Source organism: Ambystoma mexicanum, chromosome 3p (assembly GCF_040938575.1).
Source record: "Ambystoma mexicanum isolate Mex_15411 chromosome 3p, UKY_AmexF1_1, whole genome shotgun sequence".
Classification (NCBI taxonomy): Eukaryota; Metazoa; Chordata; class Amphibia; order Caudata; family Ambystomatidae; genus Ambystoma; species Ambystoma mexicanum.
Genome location: NC_090925.1, coordinates 19,726,764 through 19,749,570, shown reverse-complemented (window position 1 = coordinate 19,749,570; position 22,807 = coordinate 19,726,764).

Sequence of the window (22,807 nt, the reverse complement as noted above, 5' to 3'; positions counted from 1 at the left end):
TCAGTGAGAACCCTACCAATGACCAGTCATTGTACTGAGTCCATGTGCATCAGGGAGAACCCTACCAAGAACAGTCATTGTACTGAGTCCACGCGCATCAGGGAGAACTACCAATGACCAGTTGTTGTACTGAATCCACTTGCATCAGGGAGAACCCTACCAATGACCAGTCGGTGTACTGAATCCACTCGCATTAGGGAGAACCGTACCAATGACCAGTCATTGTACTTAATCCACGCGCGTCAGGGAGTTCCCTACCAATGACCAGTCGTTGCACTGAGCCTACGTGCATCAGGGAGAACCCTACCAATGACCAGTGGTTGTACTGAGTCCACGCGCATCAGGGAGAACCATATAAATGACCAGTCATTGTACTGAACCCACGAGCATCAGGGAGAACCCTACCAATGACCAGTCGTTGTACTGAGTCCACACGCATCAGGGAGAATCCTACCAATGACCAGTCATTGTACTGAATACACACGCATCAGGGAGAATCCTACCAATGACCAGTCGTTGTACTGAATCAATGTGCATCAGGGAGAACCCTACAAATGACCAGTTGTTGTACTGACTCCACGTGCATCAGGGAGAACCCTACCAATGACCAGTCATTATACTGACTCCATGCGCATCAGGGAGAACCCTACCAATGACCAGTTGTTGCACTGAGTCCATGCGCATCAGAAAGAACCCTATCAATGCCCAGTCATTGTACTGAATCCAGGAGCATCAGGGAGAACCCTACCAATGACCAGTCGTTGTACTGAGTCCACATGAATCAGGGCGACGCCTACCAATGACCAGTCATTCTACTGAGCCCACGCGCATCAGGGAGACCCCTACCAATGACGAGTCATTGTACTGAGTCCACACGCATCAGGGAGAATCCTACCAATGACCAGTCATTGTACTGAATACACACGCATCAGGGAGAACCCACCAATAACCAGTCGTTGTCCTGAATCAACGTGCATCAGGGAGAACCCTACAAATGACCAGTTGTTGTACTGACTCTACGTGCATCAGGGAGAACCCTACCAATGACCAGTCATTATACTGACTCCACGCGAATCAGGGAGAACCCTACCAATGACCAGTTGTTGCACTGAGTCCACGCACATCAGGGAGAACTCTATCAATGACCAGTCATTGTACTGAATCCACGAGCATCAGGGAGAACCCTACCTATGACCAATCATGATAGTGAATCCACGCATCAGGGAAAACCCTACCAATGACCAGTCATTGTACTGAGTCCACTCGCATCAGGGAGAACCCTACAAATGACCAGTCATTGCACTGAGCCCACTTGCATCAGGGAGAACCCTACCAATGACCGGTCATTGTACTGAGTCCACGCGCATCAGGGAGAACCCTACTTATGACCAATTATGGTAGTGAATCCACACGCATCAGGGAGAACCCTACCAATGACCAGTCATGGTACTGAATCTGCGTGCATCAGGGAGACCCCTGCCAAGACCAGTCGTTGTACTGATTCCACGCGCATCAGGGAGAATCCTACCAATGACCAGTCATTGTACTGAATCCACTTGCATCAGGGAGACCCCTACCAATGACCAGTAATTGTACTGAATCCACTTGCATCAGGGAGAACCCTACCAATGACCAGTCATTGTACTGAATCCACGCGCATCAGGGAGAACCCTACCAAGACCAGTCGTTGTACTGAGTCCACGCGCATCAGGAAGAACCCTACCAATGACCAGTCTATGTACTGAATCCACTTGCATCACGGAGAACCCTATCAATGACCAGTCGTTGCACTGAGCCCACATGCATCAGGGAGAACCCTACCAATGACTGGTCGTTGTACTGAGTCCACGCGCATCAGGGAGAACCCTACCAGTGACCAGTCATTGTACTGAATCCACGAGTATCAGGGAGACCCTACCTATGACCAATCATGGTAGTGAATCCACATGCATCAGGGAGAACCCTACCAATGACCAGTCATTGTACTGAATCTGAGTGCATCAGGGAGAACCCTACCAATGACCAGTCATTGTACTGAGTCCATGTGCATCAGGGAGAACCCTACCAATGACCAGTCATTGTACTGAGTCCATGTGCATCAGAGAGAACCCTACCAGTGACCAGTCATTGTACTGAATCCACGAGTATCAGGGAGACCCTACCTATGACCAATCATGGTAGTGAATCCACATGCATCAGGGAGAACCCTACCAATGACCAGTCATTGTACTGAATCTGCATGCATCAGAGAGAACCCTACCAATGACCAGTCATTGTACTGAGTCCATGCGCATCAGGGAGAAACCTACCAATGACCTGTCGGTGTACTGAATCCACTCGCATTAGGGAGAACCGTACCATTGACCAGTCATTGTACTGAATCCACGCGTGTTAGGGAGTTCCCTACCAATGACCAGTCGTTGCACTGAGCCTACGTGCATCAGGGAGAACCCTACCAATGACCAGTCGTTGTACTGAGTCCACGGGCATCAGGGAGAACCCTACCAATGAGCAGTCATTGTACTGAATCCACTCACATCAGGGAGAACCCTACCAACGACCAGTCATTGTATTGAACCCACTTGCATCAGGGAGAATCCTACCAATGACCAGTCATTGTACTGAATCCACGCGCATCAGGGAGAACCCTACCAATGACCAGTCATTGCACTGAGCCCACGTGCATCAGGGAGAACCCTACCAATGACCCGTTGTTGTACTGAGTCCACGCGCATCAGGGAGAACTCTACCAATGACCAATCATTGTACTGAATCCACGAGCATCAGGGAGAACCCTACCTATGACCAATCATGATAGTGAATCCACGCGCATCAGGGAAAACCCTACCAATGACCAGTCATTGTACTGAGTCCACGCGCATCAGGGAGAACTCTACCACTGACCAGTCATTGTACTAAGTCCACGCGCATCAGGGAGACCCCTACCAATGACCAGTCGTTGTACTCAATCAACGTGCATCAGGGAGACACCTACCAATGACCAGTCGTTGTACTGAATCCACTCGCATCAGGGAGAACCCTTCCAATGACCAGTCGTTGTACTGAATCCACGCTCATCAGGGGAAACCCTACCAATGACCAGTCATTGTACTGAATCCACGAGCATCAGGGAGAACCCTACCTATGACCAATCATGATAGTGAATCCACGCATCAGGGAAAACCCTACCAATGACCAGTCATTGTACTGAGTCCACTCGCATCAGGGAGAACCCTACAAATGACCAGTCATTGCACTGAGCCCACTTGCATCAGGGAGAACCCTACCAATGACCGGTCATTGTACTGAGTCCACGCGCATCAGGGAGAACCCTACTTATGACCAATTATGGTAGTGAATCCACACGCATCAGGGAGAACCCTACCAATGACCAGTCATGGTACTGAATCTGCGTGCATCAGGGAGACCCCTGCCAAGACCAGTCGTTGTACTGATTCCACGCGCATCAGGGAGAATCCTACCAATGACCAGTCATTGTACTGAATCCACTTGCATCAGGGAGACCCCTACCAATGACCTGTAATTGTACTGAATCCACTTGCATCAGGGAGAACCCTACCAATGACTAGTCATTGTACTGAATACACGCGCATCAGGGAGAACCCTACCAAGACCAGTCGTTGTACTGAGTCCACGCGCATCAGGAAGAACCCTACCAATGACCAGTCTATGTACTGAATCCACTTGCATCAGGGAGAACCCTATCAATGACCAGTCGTTGCACTGAGCCCACGTGCATCAGGGAGAACCCTACCAATGACTGGTCGTTGTACTGAGTCCACGCGCATCAGGGAGAACCCTACCAGTGACCAGTCATTGTACTGAATCCACGAGTATCAGGGAGACCCTACCTATGACCAATCATGGTAGTGAATCCACATGCATCAGGGAGAACCCTACCAATGACCAGTCATTGTACTGAGTCCATGTGCATCAGAGAGAACCCTACCAGTGACCAGTCATTGTACTGAATCCACGAGTATCAGGGAGACCCTACCTATGACCAATCATGGTAGTGAATCCACATGCATCAGGGAGAACCCTACCAATGACCAGTCATTGTACTGAATCTGCATGCATCAGAGAGAACCCTACCAATGACCAGTCATTGTACTGAGTCCATGCGCATCAGGGAGAAACCTACCAATGACCAGTCGGTGTACTGAATCCACTCGCATTAGGGAGAACCGTACCATTGACCAGTCATTGTACTGAATCCACGCGCGTTAGGGAGTTCCCTACCAATGACCAGTCGTTGCACTGAGCCTACCTGCATCAGGGAGAACCCTACCAATGACCAGTCGTTGTACTGAGTCCACGGGCATCAGGGAGAACCCTACCAATGAGCAGTCATTGTACTGAATCCACTCACATCAGGGAGAACCCTACCAACGACCAGTCATTGTATTGAACCCACTTGCATCAGGGAGAATCCTACCAATGACCAGTCATTGTACTGAATCCACGCGCATCAGGGAGAACCCTACCAATGACCAGTCATTGCACTGAGCCCACGTGCATCACGGAGAACTCTACCAATGACCAATCATTGTACTGAATCCACGAGCATCAGGGAGAACCCTACCTATGACCAATCATGATAGTGAATCCACGCGCATCAGGGAAAACCCTACCAATGACCAGTCATTGTACTGAGTCCACGCGCATCAGGGAGAACTCTACCACTGACCAGTCATTGTACTAAGTCCACGCGCATCAGGGAGACCCCTACCAATGACCAGTCGTTGTACTCAATCAACGTGCATCAGGGAGACACCTACCAATGACCAGTCGTTGTACTGAATCCACTCGCATCAGGGAGAACCCTTCCAATGACCAGTCGTTGTACTGAATCCACGCTCATCAGGGGAAACCCTACCAATGACCAGTCATTGTACTGAGTCCATGCGCATCAGGGAGAACCCTACCAATGACCAGTCATTGTACTAAATCCACTCACATCAGGGAGAACCCTACCAATGACCAGTCGTTGTACTGAATCCACGAGCATCAGGGAGAACCCTACCTATGACCAATCATGGTAGTGGATCCACGTGCATCAGGGAGAACCCTACCAGTGACCAGTCGTTGTACTGAGTCCACGCGCATCAGGGAGAACTCTACCAATGACCAGTCGTTGTAAAGAATCCACGAGCATCAGGGAGAACCCTACCTATGACCAATCATGGTAGTGAATCCACATGCATCAGGGAGAACCCCACCAATGACCAGTCATTGTACTGAATCTGCGTGCATCAGGGAGAACCCTACCAATCACAAGTCGTTGTCCTGAGTCCACGCGCATCTGGGAGAACCCTACCAAGACCAGTCGTTGTACTGAGTCCACGCGCATCAGGAAGAACCCTACAAATGACCAGTCATTGTACTGAATCCACTTGCATCAGGGAGAACCCTACCAATGACCAGTCGTTGTACTGAATCCACTCGCATTAGGGAGAACCCTACCAATGACAAGTCATTGTACTGAATCCAAGCGCATCAAGGAGAACCTTACCAATGATCAGTCGTTGCACTGAGCCCACGTGCATCAGGGAGAACTCTACCAATGACCAGTCGTTGTACTGAATCCACGAGCATCAGGGAGAAAGCTACCTATGACCAATCATGGTAGTGGATCCACGTGCATCAGGGAGAACCCTACCAGTGACCAGTCGTTGTACTGAGTCCACGCGCATCAGGGAGAACTCTACCAATGACCAGTCGTTGTAAAGAATCCACGAGCATCAGGGAGAACCCTACCTATGACCAATCATGGTAGTGAATCCACATGCATCAGGGAGAACCCCACCAATGACCAGTCACTGTACTGAATCTGCGTGCATCAGGGAGAACCCTACCAATCACCAGTCGTTGTCCTGAGTCCACGCACATCTGGGAGAACCCTACCAAGACCAGTCGTTGTACTGAGTCCACGCGCATCAGGAAGAACCCTACAAATGACCAGTCGTTGTACTGAATCCACTTGCATCAGGGAGAACCCTACCAATGACCAGTCGTTGTACTGAATCCACTCGCATTAGGGGAACCCTACCAATGATCAGTCATTGCACTGAGCCCACGTGCATCAGGGAGAACCCTCCCTATGACCAATCATGGTAGTGAATCCACGCGTATCAGGGAGAACCCTACCAAGACCAGTCGTTGTACTGAATCCACTCACATCAGGGAGAACCCTACCAATGACCAGTTATTGTACTGAATCCACGCGCATCAGGGAGAACCCTACCAATGACCAGTTGTTGCACTGAGTCCACGCACATCAGGGAGAACTCTCTCAATGAGCAGTCGTTGTACTGAATCCACGAGCATCAGGGAGAACCCTACCTATGACCAATCATGATAGTGAATCCACGTGCATCAGGGAGAACCCTACCAGTGACCAGTCGTTGTACTGAGTCCACGCGCATCAGGGAGAACTCTACCAATGACCAGTCGTTGTAAAGAATCCACGAGCATCAGGGAGAACCCTACCTATGACCAATCATGGTAGTGAATCCACATGCATCAGGGAGAACCCCACCAATGACCAGTCATTGTACTGAATCTGCGTGCATCAGGGAGAACCCTACCAATCACCAGTCGTTGTCCTGAGTCCATGCGCATCTGGGAGAACCCTACCAAGACCAGTCGTTGTACTGAGTCCACGCGCATCAGGAAGAACCCTATAAATGACCAGTCGTTGTACTGAATCCACTTGCATCAGGGAGAACCCTACCAATGACCAGTCGTTGTACTGAATCCACTCGCATTAGGGAGAACCCTACCAATGACAAGTCATTGTACTGAATCCAAGCGCATCAAGGAGAACCTTACCAATGATCAGTCGTTGCACTGAGCCCACGTGCATCAGGGAGAACCCTCCCTATGACCAATCATGGTAGTGAATCCACGCGTATCAGGGAGAACCCTACCAAGACCAGTCGTTGTACTGAATCCACTCACATCAGGGAGAACCCTACCAATGACCAGTTATTGTACTGAATCCACGCACATCAGGGAGAACTCTCTCAATGAGCAGTCGTTGTACTGAATCCACGAGCATCAGGGAGAACCCTACCTATGACCAATCATGATAGTGAATCCACGCATCAGGGAAAACCCTACCAATGACCAGTCATTGTACTGAGCCCACTCGCATCAGGGAGAACCCTACAAATGACCAGTCATTGCACTGAGCCCACTTGCATCAGGTAGAACCCTACCAATCACCGGTCATTGTACTGAGTCCACGCGCATCAGGGAGAACTCTACCAATGACCAGTCGTTGTACTGAATCCACGAGCATCAGGGAGAACCCTACCTATGACCAATCATGGTAGTGGATCCACGTGCATCAGGGAGAACCCTACCAGTGACCAGTCGTTGTACTGAGTCCACGCGCATCAGGGAGAACTCTACCAATGACCAGTCGTTGTAAAGAATCCACGAGCATCAGGGAGAACCCTACCTATGACCAATCATGGTAGTGAATCCACATGCATCAGGGAGAACCCCACCAATGACCAGTCATTGTACTGAATCTGCGTGCATCAGGGAGAACCCTACCAATCACCAGTCGTTGTCCTGAGTCCACGCGCATCTGGGAGAACCCTACCAAGACCAGTCATTGTACTGAGTCCACGCGCATCAGGAAGAACCCTACAAATGACCAGTCGTTGTACTGAATCCACTTGCATCAGGGAGAACCCTACCAATGACCAGTCGTTGTACTGAATCCACTCGCATTAGGGAGAACCCTACCAATGACAAGTCATTGTACTGAATCCAAGCGCATCAAGGAGAACCTTACCAATAATCAGTCATTGCACTGAGCCCACGTGCATCAGGGAGAACCCTCCCTATGACCAATCATGGTAGTGAATCCACGCGTATCAGGGAGAACCCTACCAAGACCAGTCGTTGTACTGAATCCACTCACATCAGGGAGAACCCTACCAATGACCAGTTATTGTACTGAATCCACGCACATCAGGGAGAACTCTCTCAATGAGCAGTCGTTGTACTGAATCCACGAGCATCAGGGAGAACCCTACCTATGACCAATCATGATAGTGAATCCACGCATCAGGGAAAACCCTACCAATGACCAGTCATTGTACTGAGCCCACTCGCATCAGGGAGAACCCTACAAATGACCAGTCATTGCACTGAGCCCACTTGCATCAGGGAGAACCCTACCAATCACCGGTCATTGTACTGAGTCCACGCGCATCAGGGAGAACTCTACCAATGACCAGTCGTTGTACTGAATCCACGAGCATCAGGGAGAACCCTACCAATGACCAGTTGTTGCACTGAGTCCACGCACATCAGGGAGAACTCTCTCAATGAGCAGTCGTTGTACTGAATCCACGAGCATCAGGGAGAACCCTACCTATGACCAATCATGATAGTGAATCCACGCATCAGGGAAAACCCTACCAATGACCAGTCATTGTACTGTGTCCACTTGCATCAGGGAGAACCCTACAAATGACCAGTCATTGCACTGAGCCCACTTGCATCAGGGAGAACCCTACCAATGACCGGTCATTGTACTGAGTCCACGCGCATCAGGGAGAACTCTACCAATGACCAGTCGTTGTACTGAATCCACGAGCATCAGGGAGAACCCTACCTATGACCAATCATGGTAGTGAATCCACATGCATCAGGGAGAACCCCACCAATGACCAGTCATTGTACTGAATCTGCGTGCATCAGGGAGAACCCTACCAATCACAAGTCGTTGTCCTGAGTCCACGCGCATCTGGGAGAACCCTACCAAGACCAGTCGTTGTACTGAGTCCACGCGCATCAGGAAGAACCCTACAAATGACCAGTCATTGTACTGAATCCACTTGCATCAGGGAGAACCCTACCAATGACCAGTCGTTGTACTGAATCCACTCGCATTAGGGAGAACCCTACCAATGACAAGTCATTGTACTGAATCCAAGCGCATCAAGGAGAACCTTACCAATGATCAGTCGTTGCACTGAGCCCACGTGCATCAGGGAGAACCCTCCCTATGACCAATCATGGTATTGAATCCATGCGTATCAGGGAGAACCCTACCAAGACCAGTCGTTGTACTGAATCCACTCACATCAGGGAGAACCCTACAAATGACCAGTCATTGCACTGAGCCCACTTGCATCAGGGAGAGCCCTACCAATCACCGGTCATTGTACTGAGTCCACATGCATCAGGGAGAACTCTACCAATGACCAGTCGTTGTACTGAATCCACGAGCATCAGGGAGAACCCTACCTATGACCAATCATGGTAGTGGATCCACGTGCATCAGGGAGAACCCTACCAGTGACCAGTCGTTGTACTGAGTCCACGCGCATCAGGGAGAACTCTACCAATGACCAGTCGTTGTAAAGAATCCACGAGCATCAGGGAGAACCCTACCTATGACCAATCATGGTAGTGAATCCACATGCATCAGGGAGAACCCCACCAATGACCAGTCACTGTACTGAATCTGCGTGCATCAGGGAGAACCCTACCAATCACCAGTCGTTGTCCTGAGTCCACGCACATCTGGGAGAACCCTACCAAGACCAGTCGTTGTACTGAGTCCACGCGCATCAGGAAGAACCCTACAAATGACCAGTCGTTGTACTGAATCCACTTGCATCAGGGAGAACCCTACCAATGACCAGTCGTTGTACTGAATCCACTCGCATTAGGGAGAACCCTACCAATGATCAGTCGTTGCACTGAGCCCACGTGCATCAGGGAGAACCCTCCCTATGACCAATCATGGTATTGAATCCACGCGTATCAGGGAGAACCCTACCAAGACCAGTCGTTGTACTGAATCCACTCACATCAGGGAGAACCCTACAAATGACCAGTCATTGCACTGAGCCCACTTGCATCAGGGAGAGCCCTACCAATCACCGGTCATTGTACTGAGTCCACACGCATCAGGGAGAACTCTACCAATGACCAGTCGTTGTACTGAATCCACGAGCATCAGGGAGAACCCTACCTATGACCAATCATGGTAGTGGATCCACGTGCATCAGGGAGAACCCTACCAGTGACCAGTCGTTGTACTGAGTCCACGCGCATCAGGGAGAACTCTACCAATGACCAGTCGTTGTAAAGAATCCACGAGCATCAGGGAGAACCCTACCTATGACCAATCATGGTAGTGAATCCACATGCATCAGGGAGAGCCCCACCAATGACCAGTCATTGTACTGAATCTGCGTGCATCAGGGAGAACCCTACCAATCACCAGTCGTTGTCCTGAGTCCACGCGCATCTGGGAGAACCCTACCAAGACCAGTCGTTGTACTGAGTCCACGCGCATCAGGAAGAACCCTACAAATGACCAGTCGTTGTACTGAATCCACTTGCATCAGGGAGAACCCTACCAATGACCAGTCGTTGTACTGAATCCACTCGCATTAGGGAGAACCCTACCAATGACAAGTCATTGTACTGAATCCAAGCGCATCAAGGAGAACCTTACCAATGATCAGTCGTTGCACTGAGCCCACGTGCATCAGGGAGAACCCTCCCTATGACCAATCATGGTAGTGAATCCACGCGTATCAGGGAGAACCCTACCAAGACCAGTCGTTGTACTGAATCCACTCACATCAGGGAGAACCCTACCAATGACCAGTTATTGTACTGAATCCACGCGCATCAGGGAGAACCCTACCAATGACCAGTTGTTGCACTGAGTCCACGCACATCAGGGAGAACTCTCTCAATGAGCAGTCTTTGTACTGAATCCACGAGCATCAGGGAGAACCCTACCTATGACCAATCATGATAGTGAATCCACGTGCATCAGGGAGAACCCTACCAGTGACCAGTCGTTGTACTGAGTCCACGCGCATCAGGGAGAACTCTACCAATGACCAGTCGTTGTAAAGAATCCACGAGCATCAGGGAGAACCCTACCTATGACCAATCATGGTAGTGAATCCACATGCATCAGGGAGAACCCCACCAATGACCAGTCATTGTACTGAATCTGCGTGCATCAGGGAGAACCCTACCAATCACCAGTCGTTGTCCTGAGTCCATGCGCATCTGGGAGAACCCTACCAAGACCAGTCGTTGTACTGAGTCCACGCGCATCAGGAAGAACCCTATAAATGACCAGTCGTTGTACTGAATCCACTTGCATCAGGGAGAACCCTACCAATGACCAGTCGTTGTACTGAATCCACTCGCATTAGGGAGAACCCTACCAATGACAAGTCATTGTACTGAATCCAAGCGCATCAAGGAGAACCTTACCAATGATCAGTCGTTGCACTGAGCCCACGTGCATCAGGGAGAACCCTCCCTATGACCAATCATGGTAGTGAATCCACGCGTATCAGGGAGAACCCTACCAAGACCAGTCGTTGTACTGAATCCACTCACATCAGGGAGAACCCTACCAATGACCAGTTATTGTACTGAATCCACGCGCATCAGGGAGAACCCTACCAATGACCAGTTGTTGCACTGAGTCCACGCACATCAGGGAGAACTCTCTCAATGAGCAGTCGGTGTACTGAATCCACGAGCATCAGGGAGAACCCTACCTATGACCAATCATGATAGTGAATCCACGCATCAGGGAAAACCCTACCAATGACCAGTCATTGCACTGAGCCCACTCGCATCAGGGAGAACCCTACAAATGACCAGTCATTGCACTGAGCCCACTTGCATCAGGTAGAACCCTACCAATCACCGGTCATTGTACTGAGTCCACGCGCATCAGGGAGAACTCTACCAATGACCAGTCGTTGTACTGAATCCACGAGCATCAGGGAGAACCCTACCTATGACCAATCATGGTAGTGGATCCACGTGCATCAGGGAGAACCCTACCAGTGACCAGTCGTTGTACTGAGTCCACGCGCATCAGGGAGAACTCTACCAATGACCAGTCGTTGTAAAGAATCCACGAGCATCAGGGAGAACCCTACCTATGACCAATCATGGTAGTGAATCCACATGCATCAGGGAGAACCCCACCAATGACCAGTCATTGTACTGAATCTGCGTGCATCAGGGAGAACCCTACCAATCACCAGTCGTTGTCCTGAGTCCACGCGCATCTGGGAGAACCCTACCAAGACCAGTCATTGTACTGAGTCCACGCGCATCAGGAAGAACCCTACAAATGACCAGTCGTTGTACTGAATCCACTTGCATCAGGGAGAACCCTACCAATGACCAGTCGTTGTACTGAATCCACTCGCATTAGGGAGAACCCTACCAATGACAAGTCATTGTACTGAATCCAAGCGCATCAAGGAGAACCTTACCAATGATCAGTCGTTGCACTGAGCCCACGTGCATCAGGGAGAACCCTCCCTATGACCAATCATGGTAGTGAATCCACGCGTATCAGGGAGAACCCTACCAAGACCAGTCGTTGTACTGAATCCACTCACATCAGGGAGAACCCTACCAATGACCAGTTATTGTACTGAATCCACGCGCATCAGGGAGAACCCTACCAATGACCAGTTGTTGCACTGAGTCCACGCACATCAGGGAGAACTCTCTCAATGAGCAGTCGTTGTACTGAATCCACGAGCATCAGGGAGAACCCTACCTATGACCAATCATGATAGTGAATCCACGCATCAGGGAAAACCCTACCAATGACCAGTCATTGTACTGAGCCCACTCGCATCAGGGAGAACCCTACAAATGACCAGTCATTGCACTGAGCCCACTTGCATCAGGGAGAACCCTACCAATCACCGGTCATTGTACTGAGTCCACGCGCATCAGGGAGAACTCTACCAATGACCAGTCGTTGTACTGAATCCACGAGCATCAGGGAGAACCCTACCAATGACCAGTTGTTGCACTGAGTCCACGCACATCAGGGAGAACTCTCTCAATGAGCAGTCGTTGTACTGAATCCACGAGCATCAGGGAGAACCCTACCTATGACCAATCATGATAGTGAATCCACGCATCAGGGAAAACCCTACCAATGACCAGTCATTGTACTGTGTCCACTTGCATCAGGGAGAACCCTACAAATGACCAGTCATTGCACTGAGCCCACTTGCATCAGGGAGAACCCTACCAATGACCGGTCATTGTACTGAGTCCACGCGCATCAGGGAGAACTCTACCAATGACCAGTCGTTGTACTGAATCCACGAGCATCAGGGAGAACCCTACCTATGACCAATTATGGTTGTGAATCCACACGCATCAGGGAGAACCCTACCAATGACCAGTCATGGTACTGAATCTGCGTGCATCAGGGAGAACCCTACCAAGACCAGTCGGTGTACTGAGTCCACGCGCATCAGGGAGAATCCTACCAATGACCAGTCATTGTACTGAATACACACGCATCAGGGAGAACCCCACCAATGACCAGTCGTTGCACTGAATCAACGTGCATCAGGGAGACCCCTACCAATGACCAATCATTGTACTGAATCCACTTGCACCAGGGAGAACCCTACCAATGACCAATCATTGTACTGAATCCACGCGCATCAGGGAGAACCCTACCAATGAGCAGTCGTTGTACTAAATCCACTCACATCAGGGAGAACCCTACCAATGACTAGTCGTTGTACTGAATCCACTCGCATCAGGGAGAACACTACCAATCACCAGTCGTTGTCCTGAGTCCACGCGCATCAGGGAGAACCCTACCAAGACCAGTCGTTGTACTGAGTCCACGCGCATCAGGAAGAACCCTACCAATGACCAGTCGTTGCACTGAGCCCACGTGCATCAGGGAGAACCCTACCAATGACTAGTCGTTGTACTGAATCCACTCGCATCAGGGAGAACACTACCAATCACCAGTCGTTGTCCTGAGTCCACGCGCATCAGGGAGAACCCTACCAAGACCAGTCGTTGTACTGAGTCCACGCGCATCAGGAAGAACCCTACCAATGACCAGTCGTTGTACTGAATCCACTCGCATCAGGGAGAACCCTACCAATGACCAGTCGTTGTCCTGAGTCCACGTGCATCAGGGAGAACCCTACCAAGACCAGTCGTTGTACTGAATCCACTCGCATCAGGGAGAACCCTACCAATGGCCAGTCGTTGCACTGAGCCCACGTGCATCAGGGAGAACACTACCAATGACCGGTCGTTGTCCTGAGTCCACGTGCATCAGGGAGAACCCTACCAAGACCAGTCATTGTACTGAGTCCACGCGCATCAGGAAGAACCCTACCAATGACCAGTCGTTGCTCTGAATCCACACGCATCAGGGAGAACCCTACCAGTGAGAAGTCATTGTACTGAATCCACGAGCATCAGGTAGACCCTACCCATGACCAATCATGGTAGTGAATCCACATGCATCAGGGAGAACCGTACCAATGACCAGTCATTGTACTGAATCTGCGTGCATCAGGGAGAACCCTACCAATGACCAGTCATTGTACTGAGTCCATGTGCATCAGGGAGAACCCTACCAAGACCAGTCACTGTACTGAGTCCACGCGCATCAGGGAGAACCCTACCAATGACCAGTCGTTGTACTGAATCCACTCGCATCAGGGAGAACCCTACCAATGATCAGTCGGTGTACTGAATCCACTCGCATTAGGGAGAACCGTACCAATGACCAGTCATTGTACTGAATCCACGCGCGTCAGGGAGTTTTGACCAGTCGTTGCACTGAGCCTACGTGCATCAGGGAGAACCCTACCAATGACCAGTTGTTGTACTGAGTCCACGTGCATCAGGGAGAACCCTATAAATGACCAGTCATTGTACTGAACCCACGAGCATCAGGGAGAACCCTACCAATGACCAGTCGTTGTACTGAGTCCACACGCATCAGGGAGAATCCTACCAATGACCAGTCATTGTACTGAATACACACGCATCAGGGAGAACCCTACCAATGACCAGTCGTTGTACTGAATCAACTTGCATCAGGGAGAACCCTACAAATGACCAGTTGTTGTACTGACTCCACGTGCATCAGGGAGAACCCTATCAATGACCAGTCATTATACTGACTCCACGCGCATCAGGGAGAACCCTACCAATGACCAGTTGTTGCACTGAGTCCACGCGCATCAGGAAGAACCCTATCAATGACCAGTCATTGTACTGAATCCAGGAGCATCAGGGAGAACTCTACCAATGACCAGTCATTGTACTGAGCCCACGCGCATCAGGGAGACCCCTACCAATGACGAGTCATTGTACTGAGTCCACACGCATCAGGGAGAATCCTACCAATGACCAGTCATTGTACTGAATACACGCGCATCAGGGAGAACCCACCAATGACCAGTCGTTGTCCTGAATCAACGTGCATCAGGGAGAACCCTACAAATGACCAGTTGTTGTACTGACTCCACGCACATCAGGGAGAACTCTATCAATGACCAGTCATTGTACTGAATCCACGAGCATCAGGGAGAACCCTACCTATGACCAATCATGATAGTGAATCCACGCATCAGGGAAAACCCTACCAATGACCAGTCATTGTACTGAGTCCACTCGCATCAGGGAGAACCCTACAAATGACCAGTCATTGCACTGAGCCCACTTGCATCAGGGAGAACCCTACCAATGACCGGTCATTGTACTGATTCCACGCGCATCAGGGAGAATCCTACCAATGACCAGTCATTGTACTGAATACACACGCATCAGGGAGAACCCCACCAATGACCAGTCGTTGCAATGAATCAACGTGCATCAGGGAGACCCCTACCAATGACCAGTAATTGTACTGAATCCACTTGCATCAGGGAGAACCATACCAATGACCAGTCATTGTACTGAATCAACGCGCATCAGGGAGAACCCTACCAATGAGCAGTCGTTGTACTAAATCTAATCACATCAGGGAGAACCCTACCAATGACTAGTCGTTGTACTGAATGCACTCGCATCAGGGAGAACCCTACTTATGACCAATTATGGTAGTGAATCCACACACATCAGGGAGAACCCTACCAATGACCAGTCATGGTACTGAATCTGCGTGCATCAGGGAGAACCCTACCAAGACCAGTCGTTGTACTGATTCCACGCGCATCAGGGAGAATCCTACCAATGACCAGTCATTGTACTGAATACACACGCATCAGGGAGAACCCCACCAATGACCAGTCGTTGCACTGAATCAACGTGCATCAGGGAGACCCCTACCAATGACCAGTAATTGTACTGAATCCACTTGCATCAGGGAGAACCATACCAATGACCAGTCATTGTACTGAATCCAAGCGCATCAGGGAGAACCCTACCAATGAGCAGTCGTTGTACTAAATCTAATCACATCAGGGAGAACCCTACCAATGACTAGTCGTTGTACTGAATCCACTCGCATCAGGGAGAACCCTACCAATCACCAGTCGTTGTTCTGAGTCCACGCGCATCAGGGAGAACCCTACCAAGACCAGTCATTGTACTGAGTCCACGCGCATCAGGAAGAACCCTACAAATGACCAGTCGTTGTACTGAATCCACTTGCATCAGGGAGAACCCTACCAATGACCAGTCGTTGCACTGAGCCCATGTGCATCAGGGAGAACCCTACCAATGACCGGTCATTGTACTGAGTCCACGCGCATCAGGGAGAACCCTACCAATGACCAGTCATTGCAATGAGTCCACGCGCATCAGGGAGAACCCTACCAGTGACCAGTCATTGTACTGAATCCATGAGTATCAGGGAGACCCTACCTATGTCCAATCATGGTAGTGAATCCACATGCATCAGGGAGAACCCTACCAATGACCAGTCATTGTACTGAATCTGCGTGCATCAGGGAGAACCCTACCAATGACCAGTCATTGTACTGAGTCCATGTGCATCAGGGAGAACCCTACCAAGACCAGTCATTGTACTCAGTCCACGCGCATAAGGGAGAACCCTACCAATGACCAGTCGTTGTACTGAATCCACTCGCATCAGAGAGAACCCTACCAATGACCAGTCGGTGTACTGAATCCACTCGCATTAGGGAGAACCGTACCATTGACCAGTCATTGTACTGAATCCACGCGCGTTAGGGAGTTCCCTATCAATGACCAGTCGTTGCACTGAGCCTACGTGCATCAGGGAGAACCCTACCAATGACCAGTCATTGTACTGAGTCCACGGGCATCAGGGAGAACCCTACCAATGAGCAGTCATTGTACTGAATCCACTCACCTCAGGGAGAACCCTACCAACGACCAGTCATTGTATTGAATCCACTTGCATCAGGGAGAATCCTACCAATGACCAGACATTGTACTGAATCCACGCGCATCAGGGAGAACCCTACCAATGACCAGTCATTGCAATGAGCCCACGTGCATCATGAAGAACCCTACCAATGACCCGTCGTTGTACTGAGTCCACGCGCATCAGGGAGAACTCTACCAATGACCAGTCGTTGTACTGAATCCCCGAGCATCAGGGAGAGCCCTACCTATGACCAATCATGATAGTGAATCCACGCGCATCAGGGAGAACCCTACCAATGACCAGTTGTTGCACTGAGTCCACGCGCATCAGGAAGAACCCTATCAATGACCAGTCATTGTACTGAATCCAGGAGCATCAGGGAGAACTCTACCAATGACCAGTCATTGTACTGAGCCCACGCGCATCAGGGAGACCCCTACCAATGACGAGTCATTGTACTGAGTCCACACGCATCAGGGAGAATCCTACCAATGACCAGTCATTGTACTGAATACACGCGCATCAGGGAGAACCCACCAATGACCAGTCGTTGTCCTGAATCAACGTGCATCAGGGAGAACCCTACAAATGACCAGTTGTTGTACTGACTCCACGCACATCAGGGAGAACTCTATCAATGACCAGTCATTGTACTGAATCCACGAGCATCAGGGAGAACCCTACCTATGACCAATCATGATAGTGAATCCACGCATCAGGGAAAACCCTACCAATGACCAGTCATTGTACTGAGTCCACTCGCATCAGGGAGAACCCTACAAATGACCAGTCATTGCACTGAGCCCACTTGCATCAGGGAGAACCCTACCAATGACCGGTCATTGTACTGATTCCACGCGCATCAGGGAGAATCCTACCAATGACCAGTCATTGTACTGAATACACACGCATCAGGGAGAACCCCACCAATGACCAGTCGTTGCAATGAATCAACGTGCATCAGGGAGACCCCTACCAATGACCAGTAATTGTACTGAATCCACTTGCATCAGGGAGAACCATACCAATGACCAGTCATTGTACTGAATCAACGCGCATCAGGGAGAACCCTACCAATGAGCAGTCGTTGTACTAAATCTAATCACATCAGGGAGAACCCTACCAATGACTAGTCGTTGTACTGAATGCACTCGCATCAGGGAGAACCCTACTTATGACCAATTATGGTAGTGAATCCACACACATCAGGGAGAACCCTACCAATGACCAGTCATGGTACTGAATCTGCGTGCATCAGGGAGAACCCTACCAAGACCAGTCGTTGTACTGATTCCACGCGCATCAGGGAGAATCCTACCAATGACCAGTCATTGTACTGAATACACACGCATCAGGGAGAACCCCACCAATGACCAGTCGTTGCACTGAATCAACGTGCATCAGGGAGACCCCTACCAATGACCAGTAATTGTACTGAATCCACTTGCATCAGGGAGAACCATACCAATGACCAGTCATTGTACTGAATCCAAGCGCATCAGGGAGAACCCTACCAATGAGCAGTCGTTGTACTAAATCTAATCACATCAGGGAGAACCCTACCAATGACTAGTCGTTGTACTGAATCCACTCGCATCAGGGAGAACCCTACCAATCACCAGTCGTTGTTCTGAGTCCACGCGCATCAGGGAGAACCCTACCAAGACCAGTCATTGTACTGAGTCCACGCGCATCAGGAAGAACCCTACAAATGACCAGTCGTTGTACTGAATCCACTTGCATCAGGGAGAACCCTACCAATGACCAGTCGTTGCACTGAGCCCATGTGCATCAGGGAGAACCCTACCAATGACCGGTCATTGTACTGAGTCCACGCGCATCAGGGAGAACCCTACCAATGACCAGTCATTGCAATGAGTCCACGCGCATCAGGGAGAACCCTACCAGTGACCAGTCATTGTACTGAATCCACGAGTATCAGGGAGACCCTACCTATGTCCAATCATGGTAGTGAATCCACATGCATCAGGGAGAACCCTACCAATGACCAGTCATTGTACTGAATCTGCGTGCATCAGGGAGAACCCTACCAATGACCAGTCATTGTACTGAGTCCATGTGCATCAGGGAGAACCCTACCAAGACCAGTCATTGTACTCAGTCCACGCGCATAAGGGAGAACCCTACCAATGACCAGTCGTTGTACTGAATCCACTCGCATCAGAGAGAACCCTACCAATGACCAGTCGGTGTACTGAATCCACTCGCATTAGGGAGAACCGTACCATTGACCAGTCATTGTACTGAATCCACGCGCGTTAGGGAGTTCCCTATCAATGACCAGTCGTTGCACTGAGCCTACGTGCATCAGGGAGAACCCTACCAATGACCAGTCATTGTACTGAGTCCACGGGCATCAGGGAGAACCCTACCAATGAGCAGTCATTGTACTGAATCCACTCACCTCAGGGAGAACCCTACCAACGACCAGTCATTGTATTGAATCCACTTGCATCAGGGAGAATCCTACCAATGACCAGACATTGTACTGAATCCACGCGCATCAGGGAGAACCCTACCAATGACCAGTCATTGCAATGAGCCCACGTGCATCATGAAGAACCCTACCAATGACCCGTCGTTGTACTGAGTCCACGCGCATCAGGGAGAACTCTACCAATGACCAGTCGTTGTACTGAATCCCCGAGCATCAGGGAGAGCCCTACCTATGACCAATCATGATAGTGAATCCACGCGCATCAGGGAAAACCCTACCAATGAGCAGACATTGTACTGAGTCCATGCGCATCAGGGAGAACTCTACCAATGGCCAGTCATTGTAAGGAATCCACGAGCATCAGGGAGAACCCTACCAATGACCAGTTGTTGTACTGAGTCCACGTGCATCAGGGAGAACCCTATAAATGACCAGTCATTGTACTGAACCCACGAGCATCAGGGAGAACCCTACCAATGACCAGTCGTTGTACTGAGTCCACACGCATCAGGGAGAATCCTACCAATGACCAGTCATTGTACTGAATACACACGCATCAGGGAGAACCCTACCAATGACCAGTCGTTGTACTGAATCAACGTGCATCAGGGAGAACCCTACAAATGACCAGTTGTTGTACTGACTCCACGTGCATCAGGGAGAACCCTATCATTGACCATTCATTATACTGACTCCACGCGCATCAGGGAGAACCCTACCAATGACCAGTTGTTGCACTGAGTCCACGCGCATCAGTAAGAACCCTATCAATGACCAGTCATTGTACTGAATCCAGGAGCATCAGGGAGAACCCTACCAATGACCAGTCATTGTACTGAGCCCACGCGCATCAGGGAGACCCCTACCAATGACGAGTCATTGTACTGAGTCCACACGCATCAGGGAGAATCCTACCAATGACCAGTCATTGTACTGAATACACACGCATCAGGGAGAACCCACCAATGACCAGTCATTGTACTGAATCTGCGTGCATCAGGGAGAACCCTACCAATCACCAGTCGTTGTCCTGAGTCCACGCGCATCTGGGAGAACCCTACCAAGACCAGTCGTTGTCCTGAATCAACGTGCATCAGGGAGAACCCTAAAATTGACCAGTTGTTGTACTGACTCCAAGCACATCAGGGAGAACTCTATCAATGACCAGTCATTGTACTGAATCCACGAGCATCAGGGAGAACCCTACCTATGACCAATCATGATAGTGAATCCACGCATCAGGGAAAACCCTACCAATGACCAGTCATTGTACTGAGTCCACTCGCATCAGGGAGAACCCTACAAATGACTAGTCATTGCACTGAGCCCACTTGCATCAGGGAGAACCCTACCAATGACCGGTCATTGTACTGATTCCACGCGCATCAGGGAGAATCCTACCAATGACCAGTCATTGTACTGAATACACACGCATCAGGGAGAACCCCACCAATGACCAGTCATTGTACTGAATCTGCGTGCATCAGGGAGAACCCTACCAATCACCAGTCGTTGTCCTGAGTCCACGCGCATCTGGGAGAACCCTACCAAGACCAGTCGTTGTACTGAGTCCACGCGCATCAGGAAGAACCCTACAAATGACCAGTCGTTGTACTGAATCCACTTGCATCAGGGAGAACCCTACCAATGACCAGTCGTTGTACTGAATCCACTCGCATTAGGGAGAACCCTACCAATGACAAGTCATTGTACTGAATCCAAGCGCATCAAGGAGAACCTTACCAATGATCAGTCGTTGCACTGAGCCCACGTGCATCAGGGAGAACCCTCCCTATGACCAATCATGGTAGTGAATCCACGCGTATCAGGGAGAACCCTACCAAGACCAGTCGTTGTACTGAATCCACTCACATCAGGGAGAACCCTACCAATGACCAGTTATTGTACTGAATCCACGCGCATCAGGGAGAACCCTACCAATGACCAGTTGTTGCACTGAGTCCACGCACATCAGGGAGAACTCTCTCAATGAGCAGTCGTTGTACTGAATCCACGAGCATCAGGGAGAACCCTACCTATGACCAATCATGATAGTGAATCCACGTGCATCAGGGAGAACCCTACCAGTGACCAGTCATTGTACTGAGTCCACGCGCATCAGGGAGAACTCTACCAATGACCAGTCATTGTAAAGAATCCACGAGCATCAGGGAGAACCCTACCTATGACCAATCATGGTAGTGAATCCACATGCATCAGGGAGAACCCCACCAATGACCAGTCATTGTACGGAATCTGCGTGCATCAGGGAGAACCCTACCAATCACCAGTCGTTGTCCTGAGTCCACGTGCATCTGGGAGAACCCTACCAAGACCAGTCGTTGTACTGAGTCCACGCGCATCAGGAAGAACCCTACAAATGACCAGTCGTTGTACTGAATCCACTTGCATCAGGGAGAACCCTACCAATGACCAGTCGTTGTACTGAATCCACTCGCATTAGGGAGAACCCTACCAATGACAAGTCATTGTACTGAATCCAAGCGCATCAAGGAGAACCTTACCAATGATCAGTCCTTGCACTGAGCCCACGTGCATCAGGGAGAACCCTCCCTATGACCAATCATGGTAGTGAATCCACGCGTATCAGGGAGAACCCTACCAAGACCAGTCGTTGTACTGAATCCACTCACATCAGGGAGAACTCTCTCAATAAGCAGTCGTTGTACAGAATCCACGAGCATCAGGGAGAACCCTACCTATGACCAATCATGATAGTGAATCCACGCATCAGGGAAAACCCTACCAATGACCAGTCATTGTACTGAGCCCACTCGCATCAGGGAGAACCCTACAAATGACCAGTCATTGCACTGAGCCCACTTGCATCAGGGAGAACCCTACCAATCACCGGTCATTGTACTGAGTCCACGCGCATCAGGGAGAACTCTACCAATGACCAGTCGTTGTACTGAATCCACGAGCATCAGGGAGAACCCTACCTATGACCAATCATGGTAGTGTATCCACGTGCATCAGGGAGAACCCTACCAGTGACCAGTCGTTGTACTGAGTCCACGCGCATCAGGGAGAACTCTACCAATGACCAGTCGTTGTAAAGAATCCACGAGCATCAGGGAGAACCCTACCTATGACCAATCATGGTAGTGAATCCACATGCATCAGGGAGA